This window comes from Oreochromis niloticus, linkage group LG7, assembly GCF_001858045.2.
Source record: "Oreochromis niloticus isolate F11D_XX linkage group LG7, O_niloticus_UMD_NMBU, whole genome shotgun sequence".
In the NCBI taxonomy this organism is placed as follows: domain Eukaryota; kingdom Metazoa; phylum Chordata; class Actinopteri; order Cichliformes; family Cichlidae; genus Oreochromis; species Oreochromis niloticus.
In genome coordinates this window covers 15,188,049-15,205,131 of record NC_031972.2, presented here as the reverse complement: position 1 = coordinate 15,205,131, position 17,083 = coordinate 15,188,049, and positions in this window count along the sequence as shown.

Sequence of the window (17,083 nt, the reverse complement as noted above, 5' to 3'; positions counted from 1 at the left end):
CTTTAATTTCACATAAGTGTATACCTAATTGCACGGAATGATCTAATACCTTGTACAAACACCTTTAGCATTAATAACTTGAAATAACAAATAGATTTCTGTATGATTTTATCAAACTCTGACATAGGGCTGTTCGATATAACGATATATATCAGATGACGATATAAAAACGACTATTGTTTCATTTTACGCTATCGTTTGTTTCGTGGTGTCGCAAAATAAACCGTTTACGGCAATATTTTTTCATCGTTTTGATGGTCACTATAGTGGCTATATTAATTTCTTAAAGTTCTCTCTTTCTCTTATATTTAGTATAACCACACTATGGACGGACAAGCGCCTGTTTTTATGCATTGTCGTTAGCAACAACGACGGTAAAACCATCGCGTGTCCTCTTGTTTATTTTCCACATAAAACTTTCACAATAAAGCTCAAGATCCTGTTGAGCCTTTTCAAAATAAACTGAATCACGTGAACGAGTATGCAGTGTTTACGGATGAGAAGCAAAAAAAGAGCCGTCAGGTGCTAAAAAATAAACCTTAAACTCAAACGTTAGAACAGGCTTTTCCCCGCAGCACGCCGTGTAATAAATACTCACAAAGAAAACGGCGGCCGTTACAACTTATGTCTAAAAATGTATAGTTTCATGCATCTGTTAAAACACTCGACTCCAGGTAAAGGACGCCCAGCTGGAAACACATCACGCATGTCGAGCTGCCCGAGATTCACAGAATTTTCAGAAAATGTAAAATTTTAGTGATTTATATCGTTATGGATGTCTTATATCGGGATATGAGATTTTGGTCATATCGCACAGCCCTACTTTGACATCATTGTGGAAGAAAGAAAAAAAATAAACTGAAAGTATAAGTTTTCTAAATTTTTTATGCATAATAACAGTGCGTGTCTCCTCCTCTGTTCAGCATGCCAAACAGACAAAGTGCACCGCACCCAAACAGTAAACACTTTTATTATAAGACACAGAAACGGAATATTAATGTCATTGTTTAAAGTTGGGGGGGGGGCGGCAGTTTAGCCTTGGCCTCTTCCCTTATATGGAGCTGGATCCAGTGCTTGGTACATCTTATACTTTCTTTACTGGACATCTCCCTGTAAGTGAAGAGCAGAAAAACAACCCCTCTCTTCCTAGACACAGAACCTGGTATCACGTGGGTGTGGCGTTCGCTTTCAACACTCTATTCTATATCACTTATTTGTGTAATAAAAGATGTGACAAAATGTGATAATTGATAAAAACATAAATATGTGATATGAGGTATTTGTGTTATCTAAAATAATGAGTTATATTTGTATTAAAGATAAAAAGTAAATTGCTAACAGTTTTGGCCCACTCTTCTTTACAGGATAGCATCAGTTTATTAAAGGTACTGAGGTAAGTTGGTGAGGATTTCCTGAACTTTTCTATCAGTGAGCATTTCCTTTGTTGCTTTGATTAGCTGCTGTTAGGTAGCATTTGTGAAACTTTTTTGAAGTGGATCTAACATTGTTGAACTCAGGCACTTAGCGAATAAAGTCTCATAGAATCTGAGAATGTAATGAAAGTGCTTATTGGAGGAAAAATGTGATTTTCTTTTTTAGGAAAGTTGAGCCTACTATTAGCTGCCTTAATGTTAGCTTAAAACCAGATATTGTTGTTGTTTTTGGGGGCCTGGAAATGTGGAGAGTAGCAGGTCTGATCTACTACGTAATTGCAACAATATCAGGAATACTGATACAGGACTTCAATTGAGGAGGTGAAGGTGATGAAAATGCACATGTACAATTGTTAAATGGTCATATATAATTTGAAAGAGCCATTTGTGATCTTTAAAATACTTCTAGAATACGTTGCATCTGTATCCAGTCTCTAGCCACATACTTAAAATGTGACGTGAATGTCTTTGTGACTGTATTCAAGATGGGCAACATAGAGGCTTCCACAAACAGACACCGACTCCTGTGTATTTTTAAAGGATTACAAAACAGCATCAGTTTATTGAAAGATGTAATTACACATTAATAAATGTATAGTTACAAGTACCATAAGTGCCACAAGTCTTTTTTTTTCTATAAAACCTATATTCTATATTTCTATAAAACCTACAAAAACTACTACTACTGAGAAGATAGTGTCAGTTTGTTAACACACCCAAATGCTCCAGACCTGCCAACTGTCAAAATGTCTGCTTTGACAGAGGTGATCACATTTGCCAGTGGTCAATTAATCAAGGTCATTTGGTTATCAGCACTTGGCTGCTATTTACTTCTTAATTCCCATGGAAGCAGTAAGTTTGTGCATATTTTTTCACATGACTGCATGGGTAGAGTAGCCCAAACATATTCAGAACAAATTTAGAGAGAAACATTCAAAACTTAGATCGCTGGGAGGACAAACATAATACAATTTGATAACAGCAAACGAGCAAGTGATATTTTCAAAGGTTGTATTATGTGTAATTTTATTACTGATCTGAAGAGCCGAGTGAAATTGTGAAAATAACAACTAAACAACAAAACAGTAACAAAATAATAATAGTCAGCGTTATCTTTCACTGGGGCTTACAGGTCTTTGTCCTTTGGCTCATTTTTAACTTGGTTTGATGGCCACAATAACAATGTCTCGTCCTGTTCTACAGCAGCTCAAGATCAAAGTTTACTCTAAACACTACATATGACTAATATCCAAATTCAGACCCCCCTGTAAAAACGCATCATCAATAGAGCTCTTGATTAGAGGAAACCTCCAGAGCTGGAAAATAAAGCCAATGTGGAAGTGGCAAAAACTGCAGGTGGTGCCGCTTGAGGCTGGCTCCAAAAGGAAGTCAGTCCCCACAGACTCCCCAGAGACTTAAAAAGTCTAAATTTTTATATCTTTACAGTATTAAAAGCAGATTTACAGCCTGGAGAAATTACAGTTGCGGCCTCCATACTTTCCACCTTCATAGCAAGTGGATAAATGAATAAGGGGCAAAGACATGTTGATTGACAGGTGTCCCAACACAGGCAGCTGGAGCGTCTGCTTGGCCTCGTTAACAACTTGGAATCTTTAAATTGGACCTTTCACTGTAAGTGTGTGCTGCTGTTGCCTTGTGGAGCATTTTTTATTTTCATGCAGACCATCCTGGAAAGTTTGTCCTACAGTTTTAATTGAGTGAAATTCTAGTGTTTTATCAGTTCATTCACAAATATTCCTCTTTAGTTCATAACACAAATGCTTATCACAAATTTATCATCTGAATTTTAATGAGTTTAATTATTTGTGTGTTTATTTCTTTTTTTTTTTCCAATGGAGAAACAGCGTCAGACTCTCACAGTCACAGCATGGTGTAGTGTGCACCATCTCTTTAGGGGAAAATATCTGCCCTTTTATCTGCATTGCTAACATTACCTGTGTTCCATTGGGTGCTGAGTAGGTAGTATAAAGTGGGGGTTTAGTCTTTTTTCTATTACAAAAATATATATAGCAACTTCTTGTTTGGGAAAAAAAGATTGCCAGGAAAGTGAAAGGGCATAAAAGAACACAATGAACTGAAAGATCCTACATCTTCAGCTTATACATCTTCAGAAACTGCAGTGAGACAGCCTGTTGACAGCGTCACTTTTTCGACAGAAAGAGTTTATTTCGTAATTTCACTGCCATTAGCAGAGTACCCATTCAAAATCTCCCTGTTAAGATTATGTGGTTTAGGTGTATAATTAACAAACAAACATTAAAAAAGCCTGCTGAACAGAGCTCTCTACTCTTTACACTCAGCACAAAGAGGGAACAGAATCACCCTAAAGAGCAGAGCTTTATAATCTCACAAAATAACCAAATATAACTTCAGCATTTTATCCCCTTTTTTACATTTGCAGAGCAATAGTTAGTACACTCAAAAAAATGAAATTTGGTGGTTGTTACATGTACAAGATTCAAACTTGTAATTTGAACTAAATAATTTCATGTTTCTGTGGTGAACGTAATTAAATCATGTAGCATCTGCATGAAATTCAGCAACTTAATTTGTTCTTGTTGAGATGACATGATACAGTCTAGTAAGAGTGGTTAGTTGCCTGGACTCACGAAATTCACAACATCACATTAGATGTCAAACTGCAGGAAAATCGCTGGAGTTTTAAGAGGCAGACAGCTACACCCACACCACGTGTATGCTATCGCTATTTATTGTGGTTTAACCTGTCAAGGACAAAAACGTACAGAAAATTCTGCATCAAGCCTTGTAATCATAGCTTTCCCAATTTTGTTAAGCCTGGGTTGACAGCTTGGTGGCGTGATGGTTAGTGCTGTTGCCTCACAGCAAGAAGGGTCTGGGTTCAAATCCCCAATCTGGCTGGTTTGCAGTGTGTAATTAGAGTTAGGTTAATTGGTGATTCTAAATTACCCATGAATGTAAGTGCAAATGGTTGTTTGTCTCTATGAAATCATCAACCCCCATATTGGTTCATTAAGCGAGACTAGCAGTAATTGCCTTGATTAACAAAGTAGTTGTTCAAACAGCAAGATTTCATTGTGTTTTCCTAAAGTTTTTAACTTGTGTAGCATGAATTAAAACAAATTTCACCCTACATACTTAAATAAATCACTTCAGGTCAATGTAAGTATACTACGTTGATCCAATGTAATCTGATTACATTAAACCACCAAATGCCAAATGTGTTGGTTTGACATGCTCAAAAATGGGTTATTGTACTTGGTTAAGTCACGTGGAAAAAGGTGCCATGATTAAATTGTGTTCATCCAACAACAGATTTTTTTGAGTATGGTTACGACCAGAGATGGGCGCGTTACTGTAATCTGATTACTTTTTTCAAGTAAGGGATTACTATTGCAAAAACGGTAATTAGATTACCGTTACTTTCACGTAGGAACGCTGCGTTACTGCGTTACTAAAACCGTGATTTTTTTGCGAGAATGTCTCATGACAGTGACGTAAGCGAGTGCGACGTTCGTGACAACAGCTGTCTGCAGATCAACAATGGATAATATATGGAGTGCGAGAGAGTATGGGCGTGCAGCGTTTAAAGCGTGGAAGTACTGACCTTATTTTGAGTTTGATTCCATAAAAAGTGACAAAAACATTAGTGTCCACTGTTCACTGCGTGGGAAGAAAACTTCTTTTTAAACCCCTAAACTTCCAGGCAAGCATAATGTGAAATTCACAGAGAAACTCGCGGATTCTTCCACTGACCGCTGCGGCACACCTGCACCAGGGTAAACCTCCGCCTAACCCACTCCTGCTTTATAGGTGAAAATAGAGCAACAGGACCGCTAGTCTTTGATTTTATTTATTTTCTGCTGTGTTTTACTTGCATCTATTTGAAAGACTGAGTGTAAACACAAAAACATATTTTATTTTATGTGCTGGAATGTGCAGAAAATAGGTTTAAATGTTAAACAAATTTCTTCCAGTCAGAGAATGTTGCATATAATTAAGTTTTTGCTTGATGAATAAAGTTAAAAGATTAAAACTAATAAAACAAGTTTTAAAAAGAGACGTTTCCATTTGATTACATTTTGTATGATGAATTATGCAGAAAAAGTAGAATTGGGCTGAAAGATCTATCGCTTTATCACCTATTCAGGTTAAATCGTGTTTTTAAAAAGTAACTAAGTAATTAAGTAATTAATTACTTTTGAAAATAAGTAATCAGTAAAGTAACGGGATTACTTTTTTGGGGAAGTAATCAGTAATTAGTTACTGATTACTTTTTTCAAGTAACTTGACCAACACTGGTTACGACAGACTGTAATGAGTATGATTTTACAGGATACTACACTGTATAAGACCACAGTCACACAGGTACAGAGAAAGCTTGGTAATCACTGACAACTTTTACTTCAAACGCCTGGTAACTACTGCTCGCTGGAAAAAATGTTTATTCCCTAAGCAGTTGTGAATGATTGCTGGTGGTTGCTGAAAACCCTACTCAAAACCTCCTTGTGAGTGCTTTGATGACCAGCAGATCACCATGGTCACCCATAGTTTGGATGGAAGAAGCAAAAACTCGCCAATCTCTCACCGTAAACGAAGACTGTTTGAAGGTGTCTTGGTTTCAACAGTAATGCAGAAATTTTGCTTTGAAAGCAAATGTTCCCCATTTCTGGATTGCGTTGAACCTTTGAACCCCTTTAGCCGTAAAGGAAAAGGGCAACTTTTTGCAGCTTTCAGTATCACTTGGTAGTTAGCTAGGGTTTGCAGACAAGCAGCATCTGGTGTCTTCCATGCACTACAAGCAACTGCTGCAATCTACGGAACCCCGCAAGGGAAATCGGAGAAAAAAACAAAAAAAAAGACAGATGAGAAAGATCCTGCATTCATCGTACTTCAGTTGGTACCCGTGAAGCTATCCAGGGTACTGCAGCTGGTTGTTAATGCATTCTACTAACCAAGTCCACCAGGTCAGAGTACACCTTGCCTCAAGCATTTCAACTTGTACTAAGAAGTCTCTTCAGATGTCTCTCATTTATATAAAAACCATGTGTACAGCAAAGCACTGATTTAATGTCTTCATAGTTTAGGCCAAGCTCAAAATAAAATTCTATGAATCTTTCCCACAGGTGTGTGTGTCTTCCATCGCTATGGTTTTTTCCAAGGTCCATGACCTTGAAGTGCATGGACTTAAATTAAAAACGTTTTGCAGGATCACGCAAAAGTACATCTTCAATTTCTTTCTCTTTTTGGGGGGTCTACGTAGAAGTCTGCTAACCAAGAACACAATCACAAAGAGATTTTTGGTGAAGCAGTCTCTTTGTGACCGATTACACCTAATTAAACTCAAACAACCAGTCAGGAAACACACCAGAGGTTCCTAGAGGTCAGCCAAGCTCTATACATGTGTGACTGAGACCACAAAGAAGAAAGATTTGAAAAGTGAAGCCAGTGCAGCCTTCAAAATGGGATCTTGCCAACCAATGAGTTGATCACAGTCACAGTTGGTGCTTCAGTCTTTTATATACAGTGTTTGCAGCCACTGCTAAGGCATTTGTTCTGTCTCCTCCCCAGAGGGAGTGAAGAAGACAACTGCAGTATCAAACAAATGACTGAAAGTGTGACAATGACTGACGATGTCACTGAAAGCTGTTGTGAATGAGCTGTCAGTGCCAGTGTCAGCTGAAAACAGGAGTTAGCCACAATATTAGGACGGCTTTATCCAAAGACCTCATTTCAACTGCTCTACCTCCTTAGGCCCTTAGCAATGCACTCATGAAGGATGAAGCTGATCGGAGAATCTGGTGTTGAAAAATTGAAAGAACAGACGCACACGCGTATACACACATATCCATACAGACAGATACTCCTCCCTCGAGAGTTAGATGACAGCGGTAATAAACATTTCATATCCTGTCCCTGCTCACTTTGGCACCAAACAGAATTCCTAACCAGCTAAACATAAATAAGGGATGCAGAACAAGTAAATGAAATTAACCGCTACATGTTAATTTGCACTTCTTAGAGCATTTAGAGCAATTATTAGTGAAGCCAATGGGTGAATAATTAAATTTAATTCTCTCAGTAAGATCACACACTACAGTGTAGTATAAATATATCTCCAGTGTAGTTCAATTAACACTTTTAGTTTCACAATACCTGCTACTGTTGTCACCAACCAATTATCTCAGGGCTTATCAACAATGACATTAATTTAAACTTTTATAATGTTGGCACACAAATAACATTTATGCATTAGTTTGTTGTCCATAAGAGAAAATGTTTATTTTCCATTTCTCTGCCATACACCGCACTAGCGTGATGGCTAGCATGTAAGAATGGAAGACTCTTCAGTTGTTCAGGCATCAATTCTTGCTTGAGTGATTTTATTGCCCTTATTGTTTTCTGTTTCCTACATCTATTGCTTTTCACATTTTGGCTGTGTCATTAGAGTCTGTATCCTTTCCTGCTCCACTGAAACATATTACTCGTTGCAGCTCCAGCGAACATCATGGATAAGCAATTGTCTTGCATTTAATTTCAAGTAAAGTTCTGTTTCCTGTTGAAAACCCAGCATGTGAGGTGAGTTCTCACACCATGCACATGGAACCAGTGCTGTAATAAGAAAGCCAAACAAACCTCTGACGTTGAACAATCTTCTATGGATCCCCGGGTGTTTTGAAACTGTGCACCTCGATTGCATTTCAGTTGTCTGTGTGTATAGCACATCTACTAATTACCCTGAAGGAGTGTGAGCTGCGATAGGGAGGGTGTCTGCTTGAAAGACTAGCAGCGGGGAAGGATGCCAGCCTTGTGATCGATCTCTTCAATTCATAGCTTAAAAGACAGCACACGATGTCAGGGACCGAGTTCTTATCTCTGGAGAGCCACTAGATGCGCGAATACATTCACGTCTGGCCTTGACACAGCGTGCTCACTGGTGGCGTCGTCTATTCAAGCTCCTTCAAAAGTGCCGAATTGGCAGGGAAAAATGTGGCTTGCTTATTTGTGAGGCTGTGGTTTTAAATACCGTTTTTGCTCTTCCCACAGAGATCAGTCATTGAGCAGTGATGCAACATTACTACTATTTTGTGCAATTCAGTTCCTATCCTGTGCAATTTGAGAACTTCCTTCACTTGAAGCCTGCTGCATACTTTCTTTTCCTTTCACAAATACCCCCGTCACACTGATTGGCTTTACCTTAAACAACTACAGCGTTGTCCTGTCTCGTTTGTAATCTTAGGAATGGACAAAGCCAATGTTATTTTTTCCACATCAGCTTTCATTGTGGATCACAGCTGAAAAGACCTGTTAAAGAACTCTCCACGGAGTGCATTTAGTGCCATTCTCTTAGCAAAATGCAAATCAATAAAAGCACAGGGTGGCAACACAGAGGTAAGAGGCGTAAAACAAAACACAGTAGTCATTCTGTAATTATTTTATTTTACTGTGGTATGAGAATCTCACTAAGACTTACCAACATGCTTCACATTTCCCATTTATTTGAGAATAAAAACATTCCTTCCATGCATATCTTTTTAATATGGTAGCAGTGTAAGCGCACAGATGAAAGCAGAGCCATTAAACCCAACTAAATGCATGGCCACCTGCCTGAATGAGAGCATTGTATTAGTTCAGGCAGAGCACACATGTCATGCTTTGCTAATCTATCAGCTAATCGCTAATCTCAGTGCTTTGCTATTAATAACAAGAAGCAAAAAGAAAACTGTTCAAATGGCGAGTACACTGATCGTTGCTGCTGCTGCACTTATCCTCCTGCACGGTAAAGCTTTAAACCACATCCCTAATGCTAAATTTGATATAGTCTATCCAGTGGCTCTGACACAGACAACACAGTATTGTTGTTGCCCTGGCTTCACTCTATGAACACCCATGGGGGATTTACATTACAGCCTGCCTATATCTTCAGTGTGTCTCCAGAAAGGCAGGGGAGCAGCTTACAGGAGAGCTATGAAAGTCAAATAGAAATCTGCTGCCATTTTCTTGCTATAAAAAGGCTTTATCTTTTGGCTGCTGTCTTTCTGACTGAATTAGACACATCTTTTGTCTCGTGTTTTCGTTTTAGAAATTCTACCATCGTGCATCAGCAGTCATTATTCTGCAGCCAAGAAATGCCACAACAAATGCAATACATATTAAAGCAAAAAAATAAAAATATGCATAAAACAGACACACAGATTTGAGCTTTTTCAGTGGCTTTGCACAGGGAATCTGCACAGTCTGACAGTGAAAAATTATTCAGCCTTTAGATCATAAAAACTTGGAAAAGAGCAGAGTCCATGCCATGTTTAATGTCCTGTAAAAGCCTGGTCTGGTCTTAGTATAGTTTTTTAAATCATGCCATGTTTCCTTACATCACCTATATCATTTCCAAGCTGATTTGGAGTCATTTGTATAAAGGACCATTTAACAAAAACAAACCTGACACGGCCAAGTTAGTCCACATGATGTGGTGCTTTTAAAGTGGTTTCCAAAGTCTTGCTAGTTGAGTCATAGCCGGAATTAGAAATGTGACTGATATTATGCTGTCTAACATTCTTGCATTTTTTTTACAGCATGGCACAATTATCAATGTACTGCAAAGCAGTTTCAGTGCAGACAGATAATTATGCCTCCTCTTCTCATTATATTCATGTGAGATCAGCAACTGAACCAATGCGATGAGTAACACTGAGCGGCTGCGTTAGTGATTTTTGAAGACCTTGTAATGCGAATGTGTTGATTTTTTTTTTTTCATAACTTTAACTTTATTTGATTTTGATGATCTAATTATATGAAGTTTAAAAAACAACAGTTACATTAGTGTCACCTTCAATCTAAAAGCAATAAAAAGTCGTTAAACAACAATGAATCCTGAGGAAGACTTAAGGTCTGGTTTTTGTTGTGTGTTGATCAGATGCTTACAGAACTAGCTACTGTATGGTTCGATTATTTTTTTTCCTGTTTATATTACAAATGCTCCTTTGTTGTCAACCAATGTTGGCAAGCCAGCAACCGTCACCATATACAGTTTGACATCTGAGCTGCAGATGGAAAATGTTTTAATTTGGAAAAAGTTCTAAACACATAGCATGCAGATGGAGAGAGGAGTTGAAATAGTTTGAGAACTTTCTTTTGACATTTTATGCTTTTATTTTGTAAATCCTCACCACTGTGATTAGTTGTAAAAATGAAAAATACTTTAAAAAAAAAATAAAGCTCATTGTTACATACATCCTTCAAGACTGTACAATTTAAGAAGCATGCATGACATATTCTGTACTTAATAACTACAATACACTCAATTCAATACAGCACTAAATCACAACAGATGCCTCATGGCACTGTATATTGAAAGGTAAAGATCCTACAATAACACAGAGAAAACACACTAAACAACTGGACGACCCTCCTTATGTCCAAAGACTTGGTGATAGTGGGAAGGAAAAACTCCCTTTTAGCAGGAAGAAAGCTCCAGCAGAACCAGAACCAGGTGGTGTGACCACCATTATTTTTAAACATAGTCTCAACTCTCTTGGGCAAGCCTTCTTTAAACATCCTAAAGTATTCTTCAAGAATAGTTTTCCAGACTTCTTGAAGGACTTGTTTTTTTGGATGTTGGCTGCCTTTCGCTCCCTCCGGATGATCCCACACTGCTTCAATAATCTTAAAGTCCAGGAGGCCAATCCATGACTGATAGCTTTCCATTCTTTTCTTTTTCTGTCCACGTATGTTTCAATGCACTGGCAGTGTGTTTGGGATCATTGTCATGTTGAAAAATGAATCCATTACCAATCAGACACTTTCCAGATGGTATTACATGGATTCAAATCTGACGGTACTTTACTGCTTTCAAAATTCCATCAATTTTGACAAGATCCCCAATACCACTGGAGATAATTCAGCCCCAAACCATGACAAACCCTCTATCATGTTTTACAGATGGCCGTAGACACTCACTGTTTGTACCTCTCTGACCTTCTCTGTACTGATGATGATTAGAACCAAAAGTTTCAAATTTGGATTCATCACATTTCCACTAATTATATTTATCTCTCATGTCTTGTGTCAGGTCTTTGCTGGATTTTTCTTTCTCTTTCCTAACCACATGATGCTGTAGTAAGAAACTGCCTAAAGATACATTTTAAAATAGGTTCTGTTCTTATCTTCATTTATCCATCATTCCTTAGGTTTAGGTCAGTGTTAACAAGGTACACAGAAATCACAAGGCACAAAAATGGCCTTAGAAGTACTTATTCAAGAGCACTTTAGTAGAAGTACAATCATGTTTGGCTCCATGTATGAAAATATAAATTAAATTTTAAAAATAACAATGGAAATAGTCTACTTTGGACTACAGTGGCCCCGCCTGAAACATATTCACAAATTCAATTCAAGGTGAAAATTAACCTGTTGACTGCTGCAGACAAATACTTGATTAAAGGTTCAGTAAACTCTCCCTGAGAAATGTTGTCAGCCAATCAAACACACACTGTGCTTCAGTACTTTTTTCTGAAAACTCACTTTGAAATTAATTAAAAAGCATTGCCTATGCAGTGACAATAACAGCTAGACTAGCTGACCGAATAACCTGACTGTATGCTTGCATGTAAAAACTAGGAAGAGTTAGATGTTAGTGTGATGTTGTTTTTGCACAGCTTTCTAAAAATGGCTAACAAAATGACAAAAATGTACCCACATAACTGCACTAAGCCGGCAGACATTTTTTGTGAAGTATGGATAAATACCATGACATAAAATGAACAATGGACAGAGAATCAATCCCACAGACGGGGTTAATTATCCCAGGCCGAAAAACTAGCCCTCTGCAGACCTCAACCTTTCCCCCGGTGGAGCCAGATCCGGAGCAAAGGAGCAACACAACAGCACTCAGTGCACAAGCAGTTTGTGTGTGCAGCCAGAGAAGCAGAGCAGAGTGCTCAAAACTGGCTTCTCAACTAAACAAGACGGAGAATTTTGTGGCTGCTTCTTAGCCAGATGTCAAGGAGTGTTATGAATACATCCTCAAGGAAAATATGAAGGGAGTCACAGACACCCGTCCCGTTTGCTGGTTAGCTAGAAAAGTATTGTGTGGATCAATATGAGCCACTGATTTAATCCGTTAAGAGAGCTGGGGTTAGATATAATATGCACACGGAACAGACAGAACTTTTAACAGGTTCATTTTAATTTAAGAAGGAGTCTGTTATATTAGAAAGGCTTACTCCATCCTTTTTTTTTCTCAAATGTTCCAATATGTGAATCTTATAAATACTGAGTCACTATGATTTTTTTTTAAAGAAATAAACTATTTTATTTTAGCAGTTTTACATCAAACAAGTAAAATATGAAATTATCACACTGGTGTGAAATAAACTGAAAAAGGTGTGAAAAAACAACAGAGAATCACATATAACAGCTGGAATTCATCAGTGTTGCTTTTTATAATTTAGCTTATTTTACCTGCTTGCTATAGTTTTACTTTTTACATTCTTATCATGTGCAAGCCTGGCAATTTAAGTTAGCAATGTCATTCACTTATTCATACATGTGGATGTTAAAAAGTAGCTGTTATATCCATCAACCCCTTTTCTCAAAATCCCTTTTATGATAATCTTTCTGTACTGCGGCTCACCAGAGGCGTTTCACTGTGCCATCGTCCTTTGAATCCTACATGAAGAGTTTCAATGATGTGTACGACAGAACAGTGACAAGGACTTACTGTAGTGATTTCCTTTAGAGCAGGAGCAGAAACTGCCTCTCTGGCCTTTTCTCAGAGCCATGGTTTAATTTTTTTTTTTTTTTAAATACGGATCTTTTTTTCTCCTTTGCTGAATTCACCTTGCTTTTAGCAATGCTCTGGGCATGTCAGCACCTTGATTGGAATGATAATACAAAGAGAGAATAAGAATGGGTTGATGAAATACTGAGGCAATACTGAGGCTGGTTGTTTTACTCTGCTTTACCTGACAGACATCTTTCTTCATAAATCAGAATCATGAAAGCATGATCCTTGAATTTTTGATCTGACTGACTATTTCTCATTTTTTGACAGTTTTAAAGCAGCACTCAGAGTTTTTCAGTGGGAGCTCATTTAGAAAAAAAAAACAGCTTAGCAATATTATACTGTAATACATTTGAGACCCATATTATTCAGCGAAACAGTAGAAATTGATCCCCATTATACTTGCTTATTATAATCAGTTAACTGGGCCTGGAGCTGGTGCAGTCACTGAATTAAATTGAATTACTAATATTTTTCCAAAAGTACTTTTTTAATATTTCTATTGATGATAATTTAGATCTGGATATTCTTTAAGACACATATATCAGTTCTCATATCTAGAACCATCCTCTCATTAAACCTGTATTGCTAATAAATAGCTAACCATAGACTGTATATAAAAGATGGATATAGTCACATGTTGGTTCGGAACAATTTTTACACATTTTGAAGTTTTGACATTTAGAAGCTTTAGAAAGTTGTAGCTAGAATTTTTAGATATAAACACAAACTCCAACAAGGTGATTCTCAAAGAAGAGCTGTCAAATCTTGACATAGTATGCAGTGGGTCGTAAAAAAAAATCTGAGGATACTGTTTGCTTGAAGCCACATCAGAAATGCTCTCAGTTGAAGTGTGGCTTTTTGTTAAGAATTCTTAACAATGGTGTCTTGAGGGAGAACACGCTGAGGTTTGCCGATTACACAGGACTGAAAATCAGTGACAACAATTCTATGTAGTGATGGACCCAAATTTGAAACGTTTGGTTCAATCGGCCATCAATATCTAAAGAGAAGGTCATGAAAGAGGTACAACAGTGAGCATCCACATCTGTAAAACACAGTGGAAGCTCTCTCATGCATTGGGGCTACATTTCAATCGGTGGTATTAGAGATCTTCTTAAAACTGATGGAATTTCGAACACAGCAAAGTACCGTCAGATCCAATGTGTACTACCTTCTAGAAGGCGTCTGATTGGCAGCGGCTTTATTTTTCAGAACTAAAGTTATCCCAAATACACTGCCAGTGCAGTAAAAGCATACCTGGATAGAAAAACACACAGTGGAACACTATCAGTCATGGACCCTCACACCCCCACCCAGAGCCTGGAGCCCAGACCTCAACATTACTGAAACAGTGCCAAATCATCTTGACAGAATGGATGGAAAAGCAGCACACATCCAAAGAACAGATTTGGAATGTCCTTCGAGAAGAAATATTTCTGAATTTTAGAAATGTGGGGTGCCTCAAGACTTTTGCACAATGGTGTAACTCCATTAAAAATCCTCCAAAAGGCACCAACAGTGTTAACACTGTTGAGGGGTTTATAATCTGAAGGAAAAACACCTTTGATTAGTCAGTTGCTAAAACATAACCACCAAGAATCATGTTTTACATGGAAAGAATTGATAATAATAACAACTTCTCACGTGCAGAGATTTAAAAAATAAATTTTAAAAAAGCAGGTTGTTAAAGTTAGTGATTGAAGTCAGACGAAGCAGCTGAGCTCCAGTCTGTCACTGAGTGGGAGGGTGTAAGGAGCAGATTGGAACAACTCTATCACATCACTTCCTCTATTGCCTCCCATTACAATAACGGAGGACACTATCACAGAGACCACATAACCACGCAGCGTAATAAGCTGCTTGAGCGAAGCCACCCATGGGGTTGATTTTATATGGATGGACACTTACCAAGCTATTCTTGTAGTATTTTCAAAAGCTTTAAGTTAGTTCTGAATCAGCTGCTGTGAAAGCACATATTATTAAACAGCCCTTCAATTCTCCTGGAGAAAGGGAGAGTTTCTCTCTCAGAGAGCTTTTACTGCAAAGAATGCATTCCACCTGTGCTCATTCAGGGTCCCTTCAGATGAAAGGGCAAAGCAGCCTGACTCAGTTGCTGAACATCGAGCTGAACCTTCGGAACAACAGAAACTGTGACAGCCTCTCTACAAAAACACAACTAGAAACCTTTTTTTGTCTCAGGGTCCAGCTTTGGCAGCAGCTGTGACAATCCCCATAAATGAATGCTCACACCATGAGTGACACTGAGAGAGAAACCGAACAGTAGTCATTCATTTCAAATGAGCACTCAGACATGAAGAGCACCAGAGAGCAGAGCGGTGCTGGGTTAGAGATCTCAGCATTTTTGGAAGGGGCAGAAAGTTGAGCACAGTTCAATTTGATGCAGTGAGGAGCAATTTGGTGCTGTCACAGTCAAGTTAAGCTCACGGATGGGCTTCTATATAACTTCTTTAACTTCTGTTTGTTCGCACCACTTTAAGGATGACTCTTTTCAAGAGTAAGGAGCTGGATTTTGGGTTAGGTTAATGCTAAAGACACAGAGCTGGTCCATCTATAAAAGGCAATGTTCAGGAGTTACAACTGCAAGCTGTAAGTACGAATATATCACTGAAATGTTTTTCTTCATTGATAAGATGCCTGGATGGCTTGTGACTACAGTTTAATGAAGCCAGTGGACATATGCAAAGCAGCTAAGCTGTTCTTTATAATTCTACTAACTCTTGCAAGCTATTTAACATGTATAAAAGGGAGTCCTGAGGTACAACACAGCAACAGCAGAATTATGTTTTTCTCGCTACATTACCTTCGGTATTTGCTCACTGCAGATGTGTTTCCACTTCAGTCACCATTTCAGCTCATTTAAACCGCACAGTACAGTATTAGATTGGTCTTATACAGCGTTGTTGCTATGGTTGTTTGCGCTGTCCAGTTGTATATTCCGGATCAGATTTGGTCTTGAACAGATTTGAGAAGATGCCGTTGCCAAACAAGAACAAGATTTTATTTACATACACATCAGATCTCATTGGGGAAAACTAATGCTAGGTATCTGATATAAACTGGGTAATGTGTCAGGAACGAAAGGACGCTACATGATTTGATGGAAACGAAAATGATCAACTTACAGAGGGCTGAATTAAAAACACCCCAAAAAGTTTAAATGCAGCAACTCAAAATGATGCTCGGTAGTTTTTATGGCCCCCGCGCGCTTGTATAACTTGTATAATGATAGTCTGATAGTCAACCTGGCAGCGTTGGATGGACCAAAACACAATGTCCCAGAGATGTTCTGTTGACAGTCAGTTCATCCTTCCAGGAACTGCCTGCATACTGTCGCCACATCAGTCTGGGTATTGGCCTGCGAAGGAGAAACCCAGGACCCTTTGAACCAGCATAGGGTCTGACAGTGGGTCTAAGAATTTAATCCCAATACCTAATGGCAGTCAGAGTGCCATCGCCTAGCCTGTACAGGTCTGTGCATCCCTCCACCATCAGAGACATTCACACCAGTCTCCTTCTTGAGGAAGATCTGGCAGTGCTCACCTGTCCCTCCTTACACTAAGCAACAGATCTCTCTGATAGGTTAAGGACCTTCTACATTCGCCTCTCCTTCAGTAAATGCCTGTCTCCTGGAATCTCACCCATGCTATTGAGTAAACCTTCTGGTTATGGCATGTATGGATGTGCCATTCTCAAGGTTTTAGACTACCTGTGCAACCTTGTTAAGGTCCAGGTATCTCTTCATGTTACCAGGAGTGAAACTGACTTCAGCAGAAAATATTAGGAGGGCAAAATTTGGTCCATGTCCAGATGTAAAAACCATTCCTATTTGGGGGGTTTTGTCATT